The sequence below is a fragment of the Carica papaya genome, chromosome 3 (genome assembly GCF_054855325.1).
Source record: "Carica papaya isolate Zhongbai chromosome 3, ASM5485532v1, whole genome shotgun sequence".
NCBI lineage: Eukaryota > Viridiplantae > Streptophyta > Magnoliopsida > Brassicales > Caricaceae > Carica > Carica papaya.
The window spans coordinates 28,246,248-28,273,324 of record NC_142311.1 but is presented as its reverse complement, the minus strand read 5'-3'; the positions used below and the strand labels follow the sequence as shown (position 1 = coordinate 28,273,324).

Here is a 27,077-nt window from a genome sequence, read left to right as displayed (position 1 = left end):
ATGGCGGGAGGGGGGAGGGAAGGAGAAGGGGTATATGTATTCGCGGTGCGAACTAGAATAGTTTCGATCATACCAGCAATAATTCACCGAATCTCATCAGAACTCCGTAGTTAAGTGTGCTTGAACGAGAGTAGTACTAGGATGGGTGACCTCCTAGGAAGTCCTTGTGTTGCACCCTTATTTTTGCAGACGGCGCGTTAAACGTTACACAGGACCAGAGTGACGGTCCACCGGTTCATTTGTAAACGTTAGTCACGACACCGAGACATTTTGTTTAATATTTTTTATGCATTTAATTAAAGCCCATCACGTGATAAGAGTGTTATTATGAGTAGCAGTGAAGCGTATTTGGGCAAGAGTAGTACTAAGATGGGTGACCTCCTAAGATATCCTTGTGTTGCACCCTTCTTTTTTTAGACGAGGCGTTAAACATTTTTTAGGACTGGAGTGACGGTCCGTTGGTTCATTCCCAAACGTGAGTCATGGCAACGGGGCATTTTGCTTAATATTTGTCTTGCATTCATTTAAATCCCATCATGTGATAAAAGTGTCCTTGCGAACATCTTACATAGTAGAATAACGAAAAATGAGGTACGACGCAATCCGTTCATATGGGCATGAGTCGAGGCACCGGTGCATTCCGCTTGATATTAGAATTAGATGCAGAGGTAAGGTCCGCGCACAGCAAAACAAATGATGGGAGGGGAGAGGGAAGGAGAAGAGGTATATGTATTTGCGATGCAAACTAGAACGGGTGCGGTCATACTAGCACTAGCTCACTAGATCCCATCAGAACTCCGCAGTTAAGCATGCTCGAGAGAGAGTAGCACTAGGATTTGTGACCTGTTGGGAAGTCCTTGTATTGTACCATTCTTTTTGCAGACGGGGCCTTAAACACTATGCGGGATTTGAGCGACGGTCCGCCAGTTCATTCGTAAATGTGAGTCAAGGCACCAGAGCATTTTGCTTAATATTTTTTATGAATTTAATTAAAAGCCCATCACGTGATAAGACTGTCATTAGGAACATCTTAAATAGTAGAATAATGAAAAACGAGGAGCGAGGGACAATCCGTTCATATGGGCATAAGCTGAGGCACCGGGGCATTTCGCTTGAAATTAGAACTAGAAGCAGAGGTAAGGTGTGCGCACAGCGAAACAAATGACGGAAGGGGGGAAGGAAGAAGAAGGACTATATGTATTTGTAGCGTAAACCTGAACGTGTGCGATCACACAAGCACTGGTTCTTCGTATCCCATCAAAACTCCACAGTTAAGCGTGCTTGTGCGAGAGTAGTACTAAGATGGTTGACCTCTTGGGAAGTTCTTGTGTTGCACCCTTCTTTTTTCAGACGGGGTGTTAAACATTATGCGAGACTGGAGCGACCATCTGCTAGTTCATTGGCAAATGTGAGTCATGGCACCGGAGCATTTTGCTTAATATTTTTTTGCGCATTCAATTAAAGCCCATCACATGATAAGAGTGTCATTGCGAACATTTTACATAGTAGAACGACAAAAACAGAGATGCGGCGGGCGGTCTGTTGATTTGGGCGTGAGTCGATGCGCTGGGTCATTTCACTTGATATTAGAACTAGAAGCAGAGGTGAGGTACACGCACAGGGAAACAAATGATGGGAGGGGGAGGAGAAAAGAAGGGGTATCTGTCTTTGTGTTGCAAGCTAGAACGTGTGTGATCACACCAGTACTAGTTCTTTGGATCCCATCACGTGATAAGAGTGTCATTGCGAGCATCTTACATAGTAGAACAACGAAAAATGAGATGCGGCGGTCGATTTTTTCATATAAGCATGAGTCGAGGCGTGGGGCATTTCGCTTGATATTAGAACTAGAAGAAGAGGTGAGGGGCGCGCACAGCGAAACAAATGATGGGAGGGTGGAGGGAAGGAGAAGGGGTATATTTATATGAAATGCGAAATGGGACAGGTGCGATCATACAAGCACTAATGCACCAGATCCCATTTGAACTCAGCAGCTAAGTGAGAGTAATTCTCAGATGGGTGATCTTCTGGGAAGTCCTCCTGTTGTACACATCTTTTTGTTGACGGAGCATTAAACGTTACACACGATCGGAGCCACGGTCCGTCAGTCCATTCACAAACATGAGTCGCGGCATCGGAGCATTTTGTTTTATCTTTCGTGTATACATTTATAGTCCACCACATGATAAGAGTGTCATTATGAACATCTTACATAGTAGAAAAACAAAAAAAGAGGTGTGGCAGGTAAGTGTGCTTGGGAAATAGTAGTATTAAGATGGGTAACCTCCTGGGAAGTCTTCGTGTTTCACCCATATTTTTGCAGACGGGTAGTTAAACGTTACGCGTGACCGGAGCCACGGTCTGCTAGTTCAGTCACCGGCTTATGTCGCAGTGTTGGGGCATTTTGCTTAATATTTTTTATGCATTCATTTATAATCCACCACGTGATAAGAGTGTCATTACGAGCATCTTAAATAGTATAACAATAAAAACTGATGTACGGTGGGTGGTCCGTTCCTCTAGGCGTGAATCGAGGCATCGGGGCATTTCACTTGATATTAGAACTAGAAGCAGAGGTTAGGTGTGTACGCACAGCAAAACAAATGACAAGAGGGGGGAAGGAAGGAGAACGGGCATATGCATTTGCAGCGCGGAATGGGATGGTTGCAATCATACCAGCACTAATGATCGGATCCCATTAGAAGTTTGCAATTAAGCATTCTTGGAGGAGAGTAGTACTAGGATGGATGACCTTTTGAAAAGTACTCATGCTGCACCCCTCTTTTTGCAGATGGGGAGTTAAACATTACGCGCGACCGGAGCCACGGTTCGGTAGTTTGATGGCCGGTGTGAGTCGTGGCACTGCGGCAATTTGCTTAGTTTCTTTCTTGCATTGATTTATAGTCTACCACGTGATAAGAGTGTCATTACGAGCATTTCAATTAATAGAACAACAAAAATAAAGGTGCGGCGCGCGGTCCATTCATCTTGGTGTGAGTCGAGGCACCCGGGTAACTCGCTTGATATTAAAATTAGAAGCAGAGGTGAGGTGTGTGTGCACAGTGAAATAAATGGTGGGAGGGGGGAAGAAAGGAGAACGGGTGTATGAATTTGCAACGCAGAATGGGACGGGTGCGATTATACCAGCATCACTGCATGAGATCCCATTAGAACTTTGCAGTTAAGCCTGCTTGGGTGAGAGTAGTACTAAGATGAGTTACCCCCTGGGAACTCTTCTTGTTGCAACTGTCTTTTTGCGGATGGGGCATTAAACATTACGCACAACCAGAGCCTTGATCCGCTGGTTCCTTTGCCGGTGTCAATCGCAGCATCGGGGCATTTTACTTAATATTTTTTATACATTCATTTATAATCCACCACGTGATAAGAGTGTCATTACGAGCATCTTAAATAGTAAAATAACAGAAAAAAATGTACGGTGGGTGATCTCTTTATCTGGGCGTGAGTCGAGACGCCGGGGTATTTCACTTGATATTAGAACTAGAAGCAGAGGTAAGGTTGTGCGCACATGGAAACAAAAGATGGGGGGGGAGGGAAGGAGAAGGGACACATGCATTTGCAGCACATAATGGTACGGGTGCGATCATACCAGCACTAATACACCAGATCCAATTAGAACTCCACAGTTAAACATGTTTGGGCGAGACTAGTACTAGGATGGGTGATCTTCTAAAAAGTACTCGTGTTGTATCTATCTTTTTACGAATGGGGAGTTAAACATTACGCACGACTGGAGCCACGGTCTGTCGGTTCATTAGCTAGCGTGAGTCGTGTCGCCTGAGCATTTTGCTTAATATTTTTCACGCATTCATTTATAGTCCACCACGTGATAAGATTGTTATCATGAGCATCTTAATTAGTAGAACAACGAAAAAAGAGGTTCGGTGGGTAGTCTGTTCATCGGGGTATGAGGTGAGGCACCGAGACATTTCGTTTGATATTAGAACTAGAAGTAGAGGTGAGGTGTGCGCGCAAAGTGAAGCAAATGATGGGAGGGAAAAGGGAAAGAGAAGAGGTATATATATTTACAGCGTGAGATGGTATGTTTGCGATCATACAAGCACTAATGCACCGGATCTAATTAGAACTCCTTAGTTAAGTGTTCTTGAGCGAGAGTAGTATTAGGATGGGTGACCTCTTATAAAGTCCTTATGTTGTACCTTTCTTTTTGGGGATGGGGTGTTGAACATTACGCACGACCGAAGCGACAGTTTTCCAGTGAGTGTCGCGACGACGGGGCATTGTCCTTAATATTTTTTGTGCATTCATTTATAGTACACGACGTGATAAAAAGTATCATTATGAGCATCTTACATAATAGAACAACAAAAATAGAGGTGCAGCGGGCAGTCTGTTCATCACACTTTAAGTCGAGGTACTGGAGCAGTTCGCTTAATATTAGAATTAGAAGATGAGGTGCGTTGTGCGCGTACAGTGAAATAAATGACAGGTGGGGGAAAGGAAGGGGAAGAAGTATATATATTGGCAGTATGGAATGGAAGGGTTACGATCATACCAGCACTAATGCACAAAATCCCATTAGAACTCTGGAATGAAGTGTGCTTGGGCGAGAGAAGTACTAGGATGGGTGACCTCTTGGGAAGTCCTCATGTTGCACACGTCTTTTTGCGGATGGGGTAATAAACATTATGCACACAAAAAAACACAGTCCGCCGGTTCATGCGCCGGCATGAGTCACGTCGAAAAGGAATTTTGCTTAATATTTTTTATGCATTGATTTATAATCCATCATGAGATAAAAGTGTCATTACGAGCATCTTGCATTATAGAATAATGAAAACAAAGTTGCGGCGTGTGGTCCATTCATCTGGGCGTGAGTTGAGGCACCGAGGCATTTCCCTCTATATTAGAATTAGGAATAGAGGTACGGTGTGTTCGCACAGCGAAATTAATGAGCGGAGGGGAGATGGATGGAGAAGCAGTATATGTATTTGCAGCGCAGAACAGGACGAGTGCGATCATACCAGCACTAACGCACCAGATCCCATCAGAACTCCACAGTTATGCGTGCTTGAGTGAGAGTAGTACTAAGATGGGTGGCCTCTTGGGAAGTCTTCATGTTGAACCCATCTTTTTGCAGACGGGGTGTTAAACGTTACACGATGTTGGGTCATTTTGCTTTATTTTTTTGTGCATTCATTTATAGTCTGCACATTGATAAGAGTGTCATTAGGAACATCTTACACAGTAGAATAATGAAAAGATTTGGGGCGAGCAGTCCGTTCATCTGGGGTGAGTCGAGGCACTGAAGCATTTTATTTGATATTAGAACTAGAAGCAAAGGTGCGGTTTGCACGCACAATGAAATAAATGATAGAAGGGGGAGGGAAAGAGAAGGGGTGTATGTATTTGCAGTGCGGAATGGAACAGGTGTGATCATACCAACACTAATGCATCGGATCCCATCAAAACTCTGCAGTTAAGTGTGCTTGGATGAGATCAGTATTAGGATTGTGACCTCTTGAGAAGTCCTCGTGTTGCACCCGTCTTTTTGCAGACAGGGCATTAAAAATTACGTGCGACCGAAGCTACGAGGATATTTTGCTTAATATTTTTTGTGCATTCATTTATAGTCCACCCGTGATAAGAGTGTCATTAAGAGTATCTTAAATAGTAGAACAACCAAAAAGGAGGTGCAGCGGGCGGTCCATTCATCTGGGTGTGAATTAAGGCACCAGAGCATTTTGTTTGATATTAGAACTAGAAGTAGAAGTGCGGTGTGCGCACACAACGAAACAAATGAGGGGATGGGGTGGGAAAGAAAAGGGATATATGTATTTGCAGCAAGGAATGAGACAGGTGGGATCATATCAGCACTAATGCACCGTATCCCATCATAACTCTGCAGTTAAGCATGTTTGGGCGAGAGTTATACTAGGATGAGTGACCTCCTGAGAAGTCCTCATGTTGCACCCGTCCTTTTGCGGGCGGAGTGTTAAATGTTAAGCGTGACACAGTTCGCCAGTTCATTTGCTGGTGTGAGTTATGGCACCGAGGTATTTTTCTAAATATTTTTCATGCATACATTTATAATCCACAACATGATAAGAGTGTCATTACAAGTATCTTACATACTAGAACAACAAAAAATGAGGCGCGGCTAGCTGTTCTTTAATTTTGTCATGAGTCGAGGTGCTTGGGCATTTCGCTTGATATTAGAACTAGAAACAGAGGTGCAGTGTGTGCGCATAATGAAAAAGAAGATGAAAGTGGGGAAAGAAAGACTAGGGGTATATGTATTTGCAGCGCGGAATGGAAGGGGTGCGATCATGTCAGCATTAATGCACCAAATCCCATCGAACTCTGCAGTTAAGCGTGCTTGAGCGAGAGTAGCACTAGAATATGTGACCTTCTAGGAAGTCCTCGTGTTGCACCTATCTATTTACGGACAAGACATTAAACGTTATGCGTGACCAGAGCCATGTTCCACTAACTCATTCGCAAACTTGAGTCGTGACATCGGAGCATTTTGCTTTATCTTTTTTTGTGCATTCATTTACAGTCCACTAGGTGATAAGAGTGTCATTACGAGAATCTTACATAGTAGAACAACAAAAACAGAGGTGCAGCGGATGGTCTGTTCATCTGTGTGTGAGTTGAAGTGCCCGGGCATTTCGCTTGATATTAGAACTACAAATACAGGTGCGGTGCACACGCACAACGAAACAAATTATGGAAGGGACGAGGGAAGGATAATGGTTATTTGTATATGCAATGTGAAATTTGACGGGTGTGATCATACTAAAACTAATGCACCGGATCCCATCAAAACTCTACAGTCAAGCATGCTTGGGAGAGAGTAATACTAGGATGGGTGACCTCTTGGGAAGTTATCGTCTTGCACCTGTCTTTTTTCAGATTAGGCGTTAAACATTACGCGTAACTGGAGTCATGGTCCGCCAGTTCATTCGTAAACGTGAGTCGCGATGCCAGGGCATTTTGCTTTATCTTTTTCTTACATTCATTTATAGTCTATCACGTGATAAGAGTGTCATTTCGAGCATCTTACATAGTAGAATAATAAAAAAGAGGTTCAGCGGGTGGTACGTTAATCTGCGTATGAGTCAAGACGTCGAGGCATTTTCCTTGATGTTAGAACTAGAAGCAGAGGGGCAGTATGCGCACACAGCGAAACAAATTATGGGAGGGACGAGGGAAGGATAAGGGTTATATGTATATGCAACGCGGAATTGGATGGGTGTGATCATACCAGCACTAATGCATCTAATCCCATTAGAACTCCGCAGTTAAGCATACCTTGGGCGAGAAAAATACTAGGATGGGTGACCTACTGGGAAGTTCTCGTGTTGGACCTGTCTTTTTGTGGAGGGGGCGTTAAACATTACGCATGACCGAAGCCACGGTCCACCGGTTCATTCTTAAACGTGAGTCGCGGTGTAGGGGCAATTTGCTTTATCTTTTTTTTGCATTCATTTATAGTCTACCACGTAATATGAGCATCATTATGGGCATCTTACATAGTAGAACAACAAAAACAGAGGTCTGACGGGCGGTTAGATAATCTAGGCGTCAGTCGAGGCACCAGGGCATTTTCTTTGATTTTAGAACTAGAAGAAGAGGTGCGGTGTGTGCGCACAACGAAACAAATAACGGGAGGGGGGGGGAAGGAAAAGGGATATATGTATGCAGTGGGGAATAGGACAGGTGTGATCATACCAGTACTAATACATCGGATCCCATAAGAACTCTACAGTTAAGCATGCTTGGCGAGAGTAGTACAAGGATGGGTGACCTTTTGGGAAATCCTCATGTTGCCCCCGTCTTTTTGTGGATGGGACATTAAACGTTACACGCGACTGGAGCAATGATTCGCTGGTTCATTCGCAAACGTGAGTCGTGATGCAGGTGCATTTTGCTTTATCTTTTTCGTGCATTCATTTATAGTCCACCACGTGATAAGAGTATCATTACGAGCATCTTACATAGTAGAGCGATAAAAATTCAGGTGCGGTGGGCAGTCCGTTCATCTGGGCATGAGTTGAGGCGTTAGGGCATTTCGCTTGATATTAGAACTAGAAACAAAGGTGTGGTGTGCGCGCGCAACGAAACAAATGATGGGAAGGGGGAGGGAAGGAGAAGGGATATATGTAAAAGTAGCATGAAATTGGACGGGTGCGATCATACCAGCACTAATGCACAGGATCCCATCATAACTCTGCTATTAAGCATGCTTGGCCGAGAGTAGTACTAGGATGGGTGACCTCTTGGGAAGTCCTCGTGTTGCACCCATCGTTTTTGGAGGGGGTGTTAAACATTACACGTGACCGGAGCCACGGTTAGTCGGTTCATTCGCCAGCGTGAGTTGCGATACTGGAGTATTTTGCTAAATATTTTTTCGTGCATTAATTTATAGTCCACCACGTGATAAGAGTGTAATTATGAGCATCTTAATTAGTAGAACAACAAAATAGAGGTGATGCAGGGGGCCTGTTCATCTGGGTGTGAGTCGAGGTGCTGGGGCATTTCACTTGATATTAGAACTAGAAGTAGAGGTGAGGTGTGTGCACATAGTGAAATAAATGATGGAGAAGGGGTATATGTATTTACAGCATAGAACGGGATGGGTGCGATCATACCAGCATTAATGGACCGAATCGCATCAGAACTCTGCAGTTAAACATGCTTGGGCGAGAGTAATACTAGGATGAGTGACCTCTTGGGAAGTCCTCGTGTTGCACCTTTCTTTTTACGGATGGGGCGTCAAATGTTACGCACGACTGGAGCCACAATCCGCCAGCATGAGTCGCGTTGCCAGGGTATTTTGCTTAATATTTTTTGTGCATTCATTTATAGTACACCACGTGATAAGAGTGTCATTTCGAGAATCTTACATAGTAGAAAAATGAAAATAAAGGTGCAGCTGGCGGTCCATTCATTTGGGCATGAATCGAGGCGTTGAGACATTTCACTTGATATTTGAACTAGAAGGAGAAGTGCGGTGTACGCACACAAGAAAACAAATAACGAGGGTAGGGAGGGAAGGAGAAGGGGTATATGTATTTGCAGCGGACAATGGAAGGGTTACGATCATACTAGTAATAATGCACCAGATTGAACTCCATAGTTAAGCGTGCTTGGGCAAGAATAGTACTAGGATGGGTGACCTCCTGGGGAGTCCCATGTTGAACTCATTTTTTTGCGTGCGGAGCGTTAAACCTTACGCGCAACTGGAGACGTAGTCTACTAGTTTATTCGCTAGTGTGAGTCACGACACAGGAAAATTTTGCTTAATATTTTTTTGCATTCATTTATAGTCTATCACGAGATAAGAGTGTTATTACAAGTATCATACATAGTAGAACAACGAAAATAGAGGTGTGGTGGGTGGTTCATTTATCTGAGCGTGAGTCGAGTTGGCAGGGCATTTCATTTGATATTAAAACTAGAAGCAGTGGTGCGATGTGCGCGCACAGCGAAACAAATGATGGGAGGGGGGAGGGAAGGAGAACAGGTATATTTATTTGTAGCCAAAAAAAGACAGGTAAGATCATACTAGTACAACACACCGGATCCAATCAGAACTTCATAGTTAAGTGTGCTTGGGTGAAAGTAGTACTAGCATTGGTGATCTCCTGGGAAGTCCTGGTGTTGCACCAATCTTTTTACGGATGGGGCAATAAACATTACACGCGACCAGAATCACAGTCCACCGACGTGAGTCGCGGCACCGAGGCATTTTCATTAATATTTTTTGTAAGTTCATTTATAATTCAGCACATGATAAGAGTGTCATTAAAAGCATCTTATATTGTAGAACAACAAAAAATGAGGTGCAACGGGTGGTCCGTTCATCTGTACGTGAGTCGAGGCACTGGACATTTCGCTTGATATTAGAACTAGAAGTAGAGGTGCGGTGTGCACACACCATGAAACAAATGACGAGAGAGGGGAGGAAAGGAGAAGGGGTATATGTATTTGCAGTGCAGATTAGGAGAGGTGCGATCATACTAGCACTGATGCAATGGATCCCATCAAAACCCCGCAGTTAAACATGCTTGGGCGAGAGTAGTTCTAGGATTGGCGACCTCTTAGGAAGTCCTCGTGTTGCACCCTTCTTTTTGCGGACGAGGCATCAAATATTACGCGCGACTTGAGCCACAGACCGCCTGCGTGAGTCGCGTTACCAGGGTATTTTGCTTAATATTTTTCGTGCATTCATTTATAGTACACCACGTGATAAGAGTGTCATTACAAGCATCTTACATAGTAAAATAATGAAAACAGAGGTACCGACCCGTTCATCTGGGCATGAGTCAAGGTGTTGTGACATTTTTCTTGATATTTAAACTAGAAGGAGAGATGTAGTGTGCGTGCATAGTGAAACAAATGACGAGAGGGAAATGGAAGGAGAAGGGGTATATGTATTTGCAGCATAGAATGGAAGGGTTACGATCATACTAACACTAATGCACCAGATCGAACTTCATAGTTAAGCGTGTTTAGATGAGAATAGTATTAGGATGGGTGACCTCTTGGGAAGTCCTCGTTTTGCACCCTATTTTTACAGACGAGGTGTTAAACGTTACGTGCGACCAAAGACACAGTCTGCCTGTTCATTCGCCGACGTGAGTCGTGGCACAGGAGAATTTTGCTTAATATTTTTCATACATTTATTTATAGTCTATCACGAGATAAGAGTATCATTACGAGTATCTTACATTGTAGAACAATGAAAACAAAGGCACAGCAGGCGATTCATTTATCTGGGTGTGAGTTGAGGCACCGGGCATTTCACTTGATATTAAAACTAGAAGTAGAGGTGCAATGTGTGCGCACAGCGAAACAAATGATGGGAGGGGGGAGGGAAGGAGAACAGGTATATGTATTTATGGCACACAAAAAATAGGTACGATCATACCAGCACTAAGGCACCGAATCCCATAAGAACTCCGCAGTTAAGTGTGCTTGGGCAAAAGTAGTACTAGCATGGGTGATCTCCTGGGAAGTCCTTGTGTTACACTAGTCTTTTTACGGACGGGGCAATAAATGTTACGCACGACCGGAGTCACAGTACATCGGCGTGAGTTGTGACACCGGGACATTTTGATTAATATTTTTCATAAATTCATTTATAATCAATCACATGATAAGAGTGTCATTATGAGTATCTTACATAGTAGAATAACGAAAAATGAGGTGCAGCGGGCGGTCCGTTCATCTGGATGTGAGTCGAGGCACTGGGGCATTTTGCTTGATATTAGAACTAGAAGTAGAGGTGTGGTGTGCATACACAGCGAAACAAATGACGGGAGGGGTGAGGAAAGGAGAAGGGGTATATGTATTTGCAGGGCAAATTTTGAGAGGTGCGATCATACCAGCATTAATGCACTTGATTCCATCAGAACCCTGCAGTTAAGCGTGCTTGGGCGAGAGTAGTAGTAGGATGAGTTACCTTGTGGGAAGTTCTTTTGTTTCACCCGTCTTTTTACAGGTGTGGTGTTAAACATTACGAGCAACTAGAGACACGGTCCACCAGTTCATTCGCCCGTGTGAGTCGCGGCACAGGGGTATTTTGCTTAATATATTTTGTGCATTGGTTTATAATCCGTCACGAGATAAGAGTGTCATTATGAGTATCTTACATAGAAGAACAACGAATTAATATACTCGTAAGATGCTCGTAATGACACTCTTATCACGTGGTGGAATATAAATGAATGCACGAAAAATATTAAGCAAAATACTCCAGTGCCGCAACTCAGCAGGCGAATAAACTTGCAGACCGTGGCTCCAATCTCGCATAATATTTAATGCCCCATCCGCAAAAAGTCGGGTGCAACATGAGGACTTCTAAGTAGGTCACCCATCTAAGTACTACTCTCACCCAAGCATGCTTAACTATAGAGTTCTGATTAGATCTTGTGCATTAGTGTTGGTATGATCGTAACCTTCCCACTTCGCACTCAAATGCATGTACCCCTAATCATTCTATAGCCCCCCATCATTTGTTTTGTTGTGCACGCACATCGCACCTTAGTTTCTCGTTCTTATATTAAGCGAATTGCTCCAGCGCCCCAACTCACGCCTAGATGAACGGATCGCTCGCCGCACCTTTTTTTTTGTGTTTTTACTATGTAAGATGCTAGTAATGACACTCTTATCACGTGGTGGACTATAAATGTACACATAAAAGAGATAAAGCAAAATGCTCCGACACCACGACTCACGCGTTTCTCTGGTCGCGCGTAATGTTTAACGCCCCGTCTATAAAAAGACAAGTACAAAACGAGGACTTCCTAGGAGGTCACCTATCTTAATGCTACTCTAGCCCAAGCACGCTTAACTGTAGAGTTCTGATGAGACCTGATGCATTAGTCCTGGTATAATCACACCCGTTCCACTCTACGCTGCAAATGCATCTGTTCCTTCTCCTTCCCTCCCCCTTCCTATCATTTGTTTCATTGTGCGCGCACACCTCACCTCTTCATCTAGTTCTAATATCAAGTAAAATGCCCCACTGCCTCGACTCACGTCCAAATGAACGGATCACCTGCGCGCAAATCTATTTTCATTGTTATACTGTGTAAAATACTCATAATGACACTCTTTTCACGTGGTTGGCTATAAATGAATGCATGAAAAATATTAAGCAAAATATCACAGTGCTGCGACTCACGCCGACGGACTGCGACTCTGGTCAGCATAATGTTTAACGCCTCATCTGCAAAAAGACGTGTACAACTCAAGGACTTCTGAAAAGGTCACCCATCCTAATACTACTCTCGTCCAAGAAAGCTTAATTGCAGAGTTCTGATGGGATCCAGGGCATTAGTGCTGGTATGATCGCACTCGTCTCATTTTGCGTTGTAAATAAATATACTCCTTCTCCTTCCCTTCTCCCTCTCGTCATTTGTTTCACTATGCGTGCACAGTGCACCTCTGCTTCTATTTCTAATACCAAGCGAAATTCCCAGTGCCTCGACTCATGCCCAAATGAACAGACCACCCGCCGTACTTCTGTTTTCATTATTCTACTATGTAAGATACTTGTGATAACACTCTTATCACGTAGTGGACTGTAAATGATTGCACAAAAACTATTAAGCAAAATGCCATGGTATGGGACTCACGTTTGCGAATGAATCGGCGAACTGTGGCTACAGTCGCACGTAATGTTTAATACCCCGTTTATAAAAAGACGGGTGCTACATGAGTACTTTCAAGGAGGTCACCCATTCTAGTACTACACTAGCCAAAGCATGCTTAACTGCGAAGTTCTGATTGGATATGGTACATTAGTGCTGGTATGATTGCACTCGTCCCATTCTGCAGTGCAAATGCATGTGCCCCTTCTCTTTCCCTCCCCCCTCCAATCATTTGTTTCTCTGTGCATGCACACCTCACCTCTGCTTCTAATTCTAATATCAAGCAAAATGATCTGGCACCTCGACTCACACTCAGATGAACGAACCACCTACCGTACCTTTACTTTTCTTATTTTACTAATCAAAAAGCTCGTAATGAAACTCTTATCACGTGGTGGAATATAGATGAATGCACGAAAGCAAAATGCCCTAGCGCTGCGACTCACGCCGGCAGACCATGGCTACGGTCGTGCGTAACCTTTAACACCCTTTCCAAAAAAAGATGGGTGCAACACGAGGACTTTCTAGGAGGTCACTCATCCTAGTACTACTCTCGCCTAAGCACACTTGATTGCGAAGTTCTGATGGGATTTAGTGAATTAGTGCTGGTATGATCGAACCCTCTTAATTCGCGCTGCAAATACATATTCCCCTTCTCCTTCCCTCCCCCTTTCAACATTTGTTTTGCCATGTGTCCACACCATACCTCTGCTTCTAGTTCTAATATCAAGTGAAATGCCCAGTGCCTCGACTCATGCCCAAATGAATGGACCACCCGCCTTGACTCATGCTAAAAATATAAAAAATCAAACAAATCATGATATGCACTGTTTTTTGTGTCATTTTTCACGAAGTCGTTCCAACTTCGATCTACTGAAGGTAATACAGTTTCCTGACTAACCATGTGGAATGACTAATTCATTTCATTTTTAACAACAATTTGCTGTTTGCCAAACTAATAACACATTTACAGCTTGCCACACCAAGACACAATCTATGACCACGGTTGTGCCCATCATAGTGGTGCTACATGTTAACTATAGCCACACTTTGCCAATAGTGATCACTGCAATCATATTGTGTCACCATTATCGTTAGGGGGTATGCCATCATCCACAGGGATCGATCCTCTCACGTCTTTTCAAACCAAATGGGAGAGAAATAGAAACTTCTCAGAGATAAAAAGCCTAACAAAACACTTTATGAATTATGCATGCCAATACCAATGCATATTTCTCATGTCTATACATCATTTCATGCTTAATCTTTTTTTTTTCATCATCAATACCATCATTTATCAACATTTATTTCGAGCATCAAATCATATAAATTACACATACAATTTAATAAGTTCATATATGATTATAAAGCATGCATTATCACATAAAATTACTTTGTTTAGGCATAAAATTTAACCATGCAAATCATAAATTTAAACTTAATTAATTTTTATTCTAGAAATGCTCCTTAGGATTTTTAAAAGTAAATACTAAATTCTTTATCAAAATCTCGATGTTTCCTACACCTTTTCTTCTTATTCTCATCTCCCTCTCTTTCTAAGCTCTTGGAGGATAGAATAATGGAATGGAAGTGATGAGAAAATGGTAAACAGAAGGGTCCCTATTTATAAAAAAAAGGGACTGTCGAATCTGTGCCAAGTGGCAAAATATGGTGAGGAGAGAGAAAGTTAATGGGAAAGATGTGATGTGACGACTGATGGATGGACAACGTGCTACGACAACAGTGCAAAAAACATAGGCACACCACCCAACCGATGGTGGTATGCCACCCAAGTGACAGTGGCACATCGCCCAACCTGTAGCACACATCGCCCAAGGGGGTAGCTCGCATTGCCCGAGGTAGTCGCATGCTACACTAGTCAACCGTACGCTGCAAACCTAGCCTACAGCGTGCGCCGGCCTAGCTTGCTGCGTGCTGGCCTAGTCTACTACGAGTAGGCCTACAGTGGGCAGGTCTATCACGCACGCAATCCTACTGCATAGGCTTATTGTGTGAACAAAGCGCGCACAGGGTGTACGGAGCTGCGCCTATCTGTGCGCGATGGGATGCGCGAGCAGACTGTACTTTTCTGCACATGATGGGATGTATTCACAAACCACGCCTTGCACCCTGCACAGACGAGACGTGCTCACAGTGCGCATGTCCTATGTTGGTCGCGCGTGCGCACACGATCTAGTGGCGTGCGGAGCCCGTGCGGGCCAGATCCTTCCTGCGGGATGTTTCAAGCTTTTTCTCTATTTTTCTTGAAATTTATTTTAAATAATAATATAATATAATTTTTCTTACGATAAAACAAAATAATAAATTTTAATAATTATTTAATTAAATGAAATACAAAATTTAAAATACAAAATACGATATTCATCTAAAAAATTATAATTAATAAATATTAAGGAGTTTTAAATGGCCTGAGGGTGCCAATAAATAAGTTTCACATTACAATTTAAGTGCGAAAGGTTTTGTGGTGTTACGAGTAGTAAGCCACCAACAAAGAATAGTACATGGTCAAAGATCATCTCAGCCTAAAAAATTAGTATATCCTATATAAATGGTAAAATAAGCAAAAGAAATTTTCTCAAAGTTCTATTGAGAGTCTTAGCTATCACTACAAACTATCACTATTATATAACATCTTATCACTCTTTAAAATAAAATATTTCTTTTGGTGGGATAACTAATATTGAAACAATATATCTCATTAGTAATTCAATCTAATATGCTTAAACTACACGTATTAGATTCATTTATCGTAGTTCATTAACAAAAATAGTAAATAGATATATATATGTCAAATTTAAATCAATAGATTATCAGTATTGTTGGAAGACTCATAACAGATATTCGAGCTTGTCTCAATGCTCTCGAGGAATAGAAAAGCTTGCAATAATAATATGCAACATTATAATCAATTTTAAGAGAATTTTTCTTAGCACCTATAGGAACCAAATTTCCAAGTTGATTGTTTTCCTTAAAAAAAATTTCACCAGCTCTATTTCATCCTCATCAAACTTGTAACCTAATATCTTGTTACTTAGTCTTATATGGATTAGGAACAAACACATGAAGTTCTTTCTTCTAATGAAGCTCCTAGTGAGATGTATGAAGGAAATTGAAGCCATTCAGCTGCAGTAATAATTTTAAGTTTATCCATATAATTAGTAATTTATTATAAAGAAAATCATTTAAGAAAAGTATATCTACAATGGAAAAGGGTGTTGGTGTGGATGGCTCAAGGGAAGCCTTACGGAGTGGAACGAGTGCACCATGGTCTTGGGACCCGTAAGATTTTGCTGGTACAGATCTTCTCCAAAGCTTCATCCTTTAAACCTTGTGCCCTGAGATTTAGACTGTAGAAAATATTAACATCGAACATTTAAATTTTATATTTGTTTCTAAAGATTAAGAAAGGAAAGAAACTTGTTTGTTTGTTCTTTCTTCGAATGAATGGAGATTAAGTGCATAACCTTATGTTTAATCTATAATAAATTACTTGAGAGGTTATGTTGGATTTGAAAAACTAACTTTTTGCTATACTTCTTTGTTACAGCAGTTAAGAAGACTAAGTTTAATTGAAGAACAATTAAATTGTGATGGGAGGATAAATGACATACGATTGAATATTTTATATATACTATGGAAAATGTAGATTTTATCATAATATAACTTATAAAATCTTTAAACTTAAAGAAAGAATCTATGGCTATTTAGAAAGTGGTTTCATTTTTTGAAATCTTGAACTTAAATGAAGAATCCATAGCAATTTGAGACGTGATTTTATTATATTTATGTGATACCTTACTTAATATATATAAAATAATTAGAAACATTAATTTGATTAATTTTATGGTTGTCAACTATTTTGAAATTAAATTTTTAATTTAAATGCATGCGTTAAAGAACTTATTCGTCATTTATTTTTTTTAAAGTTAAAAAAGACAATTCTATTGAGATAATTATAGAAGTTTATAACCACCCATAAGGTAAAAAGCCACATTTCACAAAAATGTCAATTGTACTTTATAATAATGTGATTAGTTATTTTAATGCAATATCTCTACTTTAAATCATGTATTTATTTACCAATATATAAAGATTGGTTAGTAATTAACCTTAGAAACATGATCTAATTGTTAATGAAAACTTTGAAATATCCTTCAACATCCTACTCAAAGTATAGTGCAATATAAAAACATAAGTCGATACGATTATAATATAAAATATATAGAGAAGGTAACTAACTTTCCATCACATCAATAAAGAGGACTAACTAATTATTGAAGAAAAATTACAATGTAAAAAGAGAATAATTATATAGGATTGATTATTTTGTGCAGGCTATGAAAAATATAACTCTTATTTTATACTATAATTTATGAAATCTTTGAACTGGAATAAAAAATAATAAACTATTTAAATTAAATAAAGAATTATGACTATTTTAAAATATGATTTCTTAAATTAAGAATCCTTAGCTATTTGAGATGTGATTTTATTATACTTAATTGATATTTTACTTAATTTATATAAAATGTTTATGAACTTTGATTTTATTAGTTTTATTATATTTATTACTGATCTTGTAAGTTTAATTAATGTGATACATCTGTAGATTTTTTGAGATTGCTTTAACTTATTACTTACCTTGTACCAAATGTTAAAAGATAATTATACATAAAAAAATTATTCCATCATATAGTCTATTAAAGCTTAAAATGAAAATTTCATCCTCCTTGAAAGTTTTTCTATTCAAATAATCAATTTGTTTTCTCTTCCTCTTAGCTCACAGTTAACATTTTTTTCCTAACATTATGCTGTCTCTTCATTTTCACCTTATTTTTTAGCTTTAAATCTATTTTTTAGGATCAATTTTTTCCTAAAATTATGTATAAATGATGTATATAAATATTTATATATATAAAAAAAGATTGAATTATCTATTAATATTAAGTAGGTGGGATTGGTGGCATAGAGCTGCAATTATCAATTCAATGTGTACTATTCCAAAATGTTAAGTCTTGTGATAAAAAAAACTACTGTTAAGATACTGATTACGTTTATAACATTGTCACTTACTTTGCTTGTTTAAGTATCTCTTATTTGTTGACTTTTATAGGTACAAGAAATTCGTATAAGATATCCTATTTTTATAAAAGCAATAAATCATTCAAGTTTGTATTTGTCCCATGACTTTTATGGGTAGAAGGAGTACTTAAAAGATCTCCTATTTGTATAGAAGTACAAAATCAAATACTACAAGCTTGCTGTAAACCTTAACAATAGATCAAGGCTCATCGGTGGAAAGCAACAGTTCCATCGGGACGAGTTCATTACATGCACAAGGTGTAAAAAAGACCGGTGATTTTGCCTCGACGCTACTAGTGATTACAGGCTCTACCATGATATTTTGGCTAATAAAAGATGGAGGTGCCTTAATTGGTATTATTAGAGGTAAATCTCTATCATTATTTTTGTTGCATATGTATATATTTATGTGCAAATTCACTACATGTTAAACAAAGTAATGTGTATATATGTGTTTCTAAAAGATAAACTGTGATGCTGATTGAGAAAGCGTAAATAACAAAACTGGCAGATGGTGTACAATAGATCCAAGCTACAAAATGCACCTTTTGTGTCTCCTTTGGTTACTACAAGTGTTGCTATAGGGACTGTTAGTGCCACACTTGCATTTATTATATATAGAATACACAGCCTTAGTCTCCCATAATCATCACTTTGTCTTAATGATTATGCATATTAGAAGTTAGATCTTTTAGACTTTATGTCAATTATACGTAAACTCCAAACAACATGATCATGTTTTTTGATTAACAACCCGAGTTTGATCACCACTTTTAATTGGAATCTGGATGCACGTGCCATCTTCAATCACATAGTACATAAATCCCTACAGTGCTAGCGACATCATCTGTAGAGGCTCTTGTGTGGAGGTGGTGGATGACAAGGCTCTCTAACTAGTTGTCATTTGTTCAAGTTCTGTGGTGGCCATGAATTAGGTGCTCTTACCAGAAGTGCTTGTTGCTGTATGATGGGTGATGATTAGACTTGAAAATTTGTGTTTGGAATTTAGGTTTAAGATAAGAGAAAGACAAATCTTTAGAATTAATGAGAGAAGAACTAAAGGACAATAAATGATATGTATATTCTTTTTCTATTTCAAAAATTCTTTAACAATAATGCTGCATATTGTTTAAGTACACATATTTATATTTATAAATATGTACATATAAAGTATATTTAAAAGAAGTGTAAGGTATCCTTGAATTTATTTTTTGTTTATCACAATCCTGTTATTTAAGAGAATTTTACTAAAATCCTTAAATGAAATAAAGAATCTGATTTAGTAAAAACTAGTGATACACTATTAGCTTTCTTTTAAATATATGTAGATATTATTTCCTAAAAAATAATAGTTTATTAAAGAATTGGATATTTTTCGTAATACACATAATTCTTAAGTTCTACAAAAATGAGATCATTACATTTTTTTGAGAGAAAAAAGATAAAATGATTATATAGATGGTAGTAAGTCGCCACCAAAGAACGGTATATGGTTAAAGATCATCTCAGCCTAAAAAATTAGTGTATCCTATATAAATGGTAAAATAAGTAGAACAAAGTTTCTCAAAATTCTATTGAAGTGACTCTAAAGTCTTATCTATCACTAAAAACTATCTTTATTGTATAACATCTTATCACTCTTAAAAAAAAAAAAAATCTTTTGATAAGATGACTAATATTGAACTAATACATCTTCTTAGTAATCCAATCTAATATGCTTAAACTAAGCTTATTGAATTTATTTATCAAAGTTCATTAAAAAATAGTAAATAAACAGATGATCCGTATTGTTGGAGGCTCATAAATAGATATTCGAGCTCGTCTAGAACCCCTCGAGGAATTGAAAAGCTTGCAATAATAATATGCAACATTATGATCAATTTTAAGAGCATTTTTCTTAGGAGTTACAAGAACCAAATTTCCAAGTTGATTGTTTTCCTCATAAAAAACTTCACCAGCTATATTTCATGCTCATCAAACTTGTAACCTGATATCTTGTTAAACTTAATCTTGTATAAATCAAGAACAAACATATCAAGTTCGTTCTTTTAGTGAAGCTCCTAGTGAGGTGTGTGAAGAAAATTGAAGCCATTCAGTTGCAGTAAGAATTCTAAATTTATCAATATAATTAGTAATTTATCATAAAAAATCATCCAAGAAAAACACATCTACAATAGAAAAGGATGTTGGTATGGATGGCACAAGGGAAGCCTTACGAAGTGGAAACGAGTACAACATGGTCTTGGAACCTGTAAGATTTTGCTGGTACAGATCTTCTCCAAAGCTTCGTCCTTTAAACCTTATGACCTGATATTTAAACTGTAGAAAATATTAACATGAAACATTTAGATTTTATATTTGTGTCTGAAGATTAAGAAGAATGGAGAAAAAAAAAAATTTTCTTTCTTTAAATGAATTGAGGTTAAATGCATATCTTTGAGCTTAATCTATAATAATTAACTAGAGAGATTATGTAGGCTTTGGAAAACAGAGTTTTCACTATACTTCTTTGTGGCATCAATAAAAAAGACTGAGTTTAATTAAAGAATAATTGAATTTTGATGGGAGAATAAATGACATATGGTTGAGTATTTAATATAGGCCATAGAAAATGTAGATTTTATTATACTATAACTTATAAAATATTTCAACTTAAATAAAGAATCTATGGCTATTTGAAAAATGGTTTCATTTTTTGAAGTCTTGAACTTAAATGAAAAATCCATCTCTATTTTCATGCGATTTTATTATATTTATATGATATCTTACTTAATATAAATAAAATAATTAAAAACATTGATTTAATTAATTCAATGCTCGCCAACTGTATTAAAAGTAACGTTTGAATTTTAATCCATGCACTAAAGAACTTATTCATCACTTATTTTTTTAGAAGTTAAAACAAGCAATCCTATTGACATAATGATAGAAGTTTATCATCACATATAAGGTAAAAGTCATGTTACACAAAAATGTTGACTGTATTTTATAATAATGTGATTAATAATTTTAATGTAATATCTCTATTTTAAATTATATATTTATATACTAATATATAAAGATTGGTTAGTAATTAACCTTAGAAACATGATCTAATTGTTAATAAAAATTTTGAAATATCCCTTAACATCATTTTGAAAGTATAGTGTAATATAAAAACATAAGTCGATATCGATAACAATATAAAATACATAGAGAAGGTAACCAACTTTTCACAATACTTCTTCTTTGCATTAATTAAGAGAACTAATTAATTATTAAAGAACAATTATAATGTGAGAAGGGAATGAATATGCAAGGTTGATTATTTTGTGTAGGCTATGAAAAACATAACTCTTATTTTATACTATAATTATGAAATCTTTGAACTCAAATATAAAATCATAAACTATTTAAAGTAAATAAAGAATTATGGCTATTTAAAATGTGATTTCTTAAATGAAGATCCATGAATATTTGGGACGTTTTTTTATTATACTTATTAGATATTTTATTTAATTTATATAAAATGCTTAGGAATATTGATTTTATTAGTTCTCTGGCTACTATTATAGTACAAAATGAATCACTCCAAAAAAATTTACTTTTGATTTTAATCTTTGTGTAGAAGAACTTATTAGCTATTTACTTTAAAAAGTAAGAAATAATTTTCTTGAGATATGTTAAAAGTTTATCATGCTGCAAATATATATTTGAATTAGAAGCAACAAAAACTCAACCTTCTGTTCTTTTTAATCTAAAAATTCCTCTAATAATTTATATAGTTTTACAACATTTTTTTTTCAATTATTAGAAGATGAGTTTTGTGGGAATTGAGAATTTTTTATGAAGATGATGAGTGCTATTTGAAAAATGAAACTCAAAAGGAAAAGTAAACGAAGAAAAATGAGATAGATGGAATAACTTTGAATATTTTCTGCTAACTATTTTGTAATTTCGTAATTTTTGTCTTTAGGAGAGCAATTTAATGATAACAGTTAACCAAGTCTACCCTCTTCACATTTTTTTACCATACAGTACATACTTGTATATGTTGAGTTATTGCCTTGATAATTGATTAAAATTAGATAATTAAGTGTTAAGTGCTTCATATTATAAATAATTTTGTGGACCATAAAAGTATGACACCATAAATTTTTGTTAAAAAATTATAGAAACAAAACTTAGAGGATCACAATCATTTAATAATTTTTTATTTCAAATTAGTGATTTAAGAAGAAAAAATGCGTAATAAGAATTAGCTAATTTTTTTAAATTCAAAGCTACAAATATTTCACATTTTTTAGATACACATATGGTGTACATAAAATAAGTGTGTTGTAAAGTGGAATTTTTTTATTTTTTTTTATTTTGTCATAATATTATTGTATACGAGAATTTCATCAAAATCTTTACAAGATATCAAGATTCTGATTTGGTAGAAAGTTTTGATATGAAGCTAGATTTTTTTTGTCTTCAAATGCATTTGTTATTTTCTGAGAAGCAATAATTTATTAAACAAATTTTCCTAGTATTCAAAAGTCTTGGATTAATGAAAAATGTAATCATTAATTTTTTTTTTCTTAAGTATGATTACTTGATCAACAAGTTAAATTTTTTATTTCATTCCTAAATTTTCATTGTTTCTTTTCATTAATTGCATGGTTTTTATTAATTAATGTGATACATTTATTTGTTTTTTTATAAAAATTATTATATTTTACAATAATATGATTAGTTATTTTAGTGCAAGATTTTAGTTTAAATCATATATTTATATACCAAAATATAAAAATTCGATTAAAATTTAACATAAGAAATATGACCTGATTGTTAGTGAAGGTTCTAAACTACCTTATAACATTCTTCATAATGTAATATAAAAAATGTAAATCGATAATAATAACATTTTAAATTGTAAACTAAAAGTTTATATTATCACAATATTTAGCACCTTATGAGTTTTTTAAATGATTGTATACTCCTACAAACTTTACTTTGTAATGTTAACTTAACTCATTATTGATCTTGTAAGTTTAATTAATGTGATACATTTGTAAGTTTTTTGAGTTATCTTTAACTTATTACTGATCTAGTACGAAATTTTAAAAGATGATTATATATAAAAAAATTATTCCACCACATTGTCTATTAGAGCTTAAAAATAAAAAATTCATCATTGTTGGAAGTTTTTCTATTCAAGTAGTCAATGTGTTCTCTCTTTCTCTTGGCTCACAGTTAACTTTTTTTTTCCTCACATTATGTTGACTCTTCATTTTCACCTCAACTTTTAGCCTTAAACCTAATTATTAACCTCAATTTTTTCTTCATATTATGTATAAATGGATACATATAAATATAAATATCTAAAAAATGGAATTATAAATTAATATTAAGTTGGTGAATTAGTGGCAGAGAGATGTATTTTGTAATTTAATGTGTATTATTCCAAAACGTCAAGTCTTGTGATAAAATAAACTGTTATTAAGATACTGATAAATTTTATAACTTTATAACTTAATTTACTTATTTAAGTATCTATCATTTGTCAGATGACTTTTATAGGTATAAGGAATATCTACAAGATCTCCTATTTATATAGAACTAAAAAATAATTCAATTTTTCATTTGTCCCATGACTTTTATGGTCATAAAGAATACCTTCAAGATCTCCTATTTCTATAGAAATACAAAATCAATTACTACAACTTACTATAGACCTAAACAACATATCAAGGCTCATTGGCAAAGCAGTAGTTCGATTGGGGCGAGTTCATTACCTGCATAAGATGTAAAAAGGACCAACGCTTCTGCTTTCGCAAAATAAGGGATTACAGGCTCTACCAGGATACTTTGGCTAATAAGAGGTGGAGGTGCCCTGACTAGCCTTATAAGAGGTAAACCTTTATCATTATTTTTATTGTATATATATATATTTATGTGCAAATCCACTACATGTTATGCTGAATAATGTATATATATGTGTGTGTTTTTAAAAGATAAACTTTGATCTTAATAAAAAAAAGGTAAGTCTTAAAATTTGTAGAGGGTGTATAAGAGCTTCAAAATGCAGAATACACCTCTTGTGTCTGCTTTGGTTGCTATAAGTGTCCCTTTATGGACTATCACTGTCGCACCTACATTTATTGTATACAGAATGCACAACTCTAATCTCCCCTAATCATCACTATGGCTTAATGATTATGTAGATTAGAAGTTTAATCTTTCAAACTTTATGTCGATTGTACATAAAATCTAGACAACTTGATCATGTTTTTGATTAGTGGCCTGAGCTCGATCACCACTTTCGATAGCAATCTGGATGCACGTGCCATCTTCGACTGTATAGTACACAAATTCCTATAGTACTTATGGTAGCATCTGTAGAGGCTCTGGACGTAGAGGTCATTAGAGATAAGGCTCTCTAACTAGTCGTCATTTGTACAGGTTCTGTGGTGGCCATGCATTGGATGCTCTTATCAAAAGTGCTTGTTGATGTATGATGGATAATGATTAGACTTGAAAATGTGTTTGAAATTGAGGTTTTAGAGAAGAGGAAAAAAACTTTTTAGAATTAATGAGAGGAGAACTAAAGAACAATAGAAGATGTATACATATATATATATATATTTGTATATTCTTTTTCTATCTCAAAAATTCTCTAAAAATAATGTTATATATTGTTTAAGTAGGCATATTAATATTTGTAAAATTTTTACGTATAAAGTATATCTAAAACAAGCATGAGGTATCCTTGTATTTATTTTTTGATTTATCATAATCCTATTATTTAAGAAAATTTTACTAAAATCCCTAAATGAAATAAGGAATTTGATTTTGTAGAAATTAGTGATATACTATTCACTTTCTTTTAGATATATGCATATACTATTTCCTGAAAAATAATAATTTTTTAAAGAATTGGATGTTTTTCCTAACACTCAAATTCTTGGTTCCTAGAAAAGTAAGATCATTAATTGTTTTTTAGAGACAAAAGATAAAATTATTAATTAGATTGGTAGTAAGCCACCACCAAAAAGTGGCACATGGTTAAAGATCGTCTCAGCCTAAAAAATTAGTATCTCCAATATAAATGGTAAAACAAGCAAAAATAATTTCTCAAACTTCTATTGAAGTTTCTATAAAGTCTTAACTATCACTAAAAACTATCTCCGTTATATATCATCTTATAACTCTTTTTTTTTTAAATCTTTCTTATGATGGAATGAATAATATTGAAGTAACATATGTCATTAGTAATTCAATTTAATACGTTAAAAAAATAGGAAATGAACAATTAGATATAAAATTTAAATCAACAGATGATTAGTATTGTTGGAAGGCTTGAAAAAAGATATTTGAGCTTGTTTCAACGCTCTTGAGGAAAAGAAAAGCTTGCAATAATAATAGGCAACATTACAATAAATTTAAGAGCATTTTTTCTTAAAAGTTACAAGAACCAAACTCTCAATTTGATTCTTTTTCTCAGAAAAAACTTCACCAGCTCTATTTCATGCTCATCAAACTTGTACCTTGATATCTTGTTAAACTTAATCTTATATAGATCAAGAACAAACATATCAAGTTTGTTCTTTTGGTGAAACTCCCAGTGAGATATGTGAAGGAAATTGAAGCCATTAAGATGTAGTAATAATTTTAATTTTATCCATATAATTAGTATCATAAAGATAACCATCCAAGAAAATGCATCTTCAATAAAATTAATGGAAAAGGATTTTGGTATAGATTGCACAAGTGAAGCCTTACCGAGTGGGAATGAGTGCAATATGGTCTTTGGTCCCCTAAGATTTTACTGGTACAGATCTTCTCCAAATATTAACATTGAACATCTAGATTTTATATTTGTACCTGAAGGTTAAGAAGAATGGAAAAAAAGTTATTTTTTTTCCTTTCTTCGAATGAGTGGAGGTCAAGTACATATGTAACACCCCAACCCTCTCTTTTTATTTTATTTTTATTTTTGTAATTATTATATGAATATAATTATTAATTATGTAGTAATATATTGAATTTAATTTAGTTTAATTTATTTTTATAGAAATAATAATAATAATAATAATAATAATAAGGGGTAGAAATTATTTAGGGATTTAATTGAAAACAATTTTGGAAAAAATATGTGAAAATTTGGGTTCTGGGGGTATTTTTGAAAGAAAAATTGAAAATCGGGGGTCAAAACGTAATTTAGAAAAAGTACGCTACGTCAGCTGCCCGATCAGCAGCTCCGGCCAACCAGGACGTGCCACGTGGCAGAGACGCTAACGTGGGAGGCCACATGGAAGGGAGCCACGTGGGCGATCTGCGTGTGCGCGATCGAACGGCTGAGATCTATTCCCGCGCGCACGGACGGCCCAGATTGAATCGTGATAAACGGCCCGGATTCATTCCTATTTAATCGCGATTGGACGGTCTAGATTAAATGTGATGGACGGTTCAGATCAAAAGCGGATGGTTATAAATAATCTCATTCGCACCCAAACCCTAACCCTAGCCGCCAGAGCCCCTCACCAGAGAAGACAACCCAGTCGCCGGGAAGCCGACTACCCCACCCGCCGCCGTACCGAAGCAATTTTCAGCCACCAAACGAGGTAAAAATTCTACCCCTTACTCAGAATTCGATTTTAAACCCACTTATAGCCAAATCAGAGCGAAAGCACTGGCCAATTGGCCGAAAAACGCTGTCGAAGCGCAGCGACGCCGCCGTGGGGTATCTCAATTTTTGCCTCCGATGAGGCCCTTTTTGATTCCTGTTCGATGTGATTTTTCCACCTTTGTGATCACCATTTCCTCCTCGACAGGTTGACCGAAGCAAAACACCTAACTGCG

General features: G+C 36.7%; 4 pseudogenes; all 4 read left to right on the top strand.

The window, feature by feature from the left end:
- The first annotated feature begins 4,992 nt into the window (after positions 1 to 4,992).
- Positions 4,993 to 5,111, top strand: LOC148267551 (5S ribosomal RNA; annotated as a pseudogene).
- A 3,062-nt stretch (positions 5,112 to 8,173) lies between these two features.
- LOC148267550 (5S ribosomal RNA) lies at positions 8,174 to 8,292 on the top strand (annotated as a pseudogene).
- A 333-nt stretch (positions 8,293 to 8,625) lies between these two features.
- LOC148267549 (5S ribosomal RNA) lies at positions 8,626 to 8,744 on the top strand (annotated as a pseudogene).
- Positions 8,745 to 10,907: 2,163 nt separating this feature from the next.
- LOC148267548 (5S ribosomal RNA) lies at positions 10,908 to 11,026 on the top strand (annotated as a pseudogene).
- Positions 11,027 to 27,077: the final 16,051 nt, after the last annotated feature.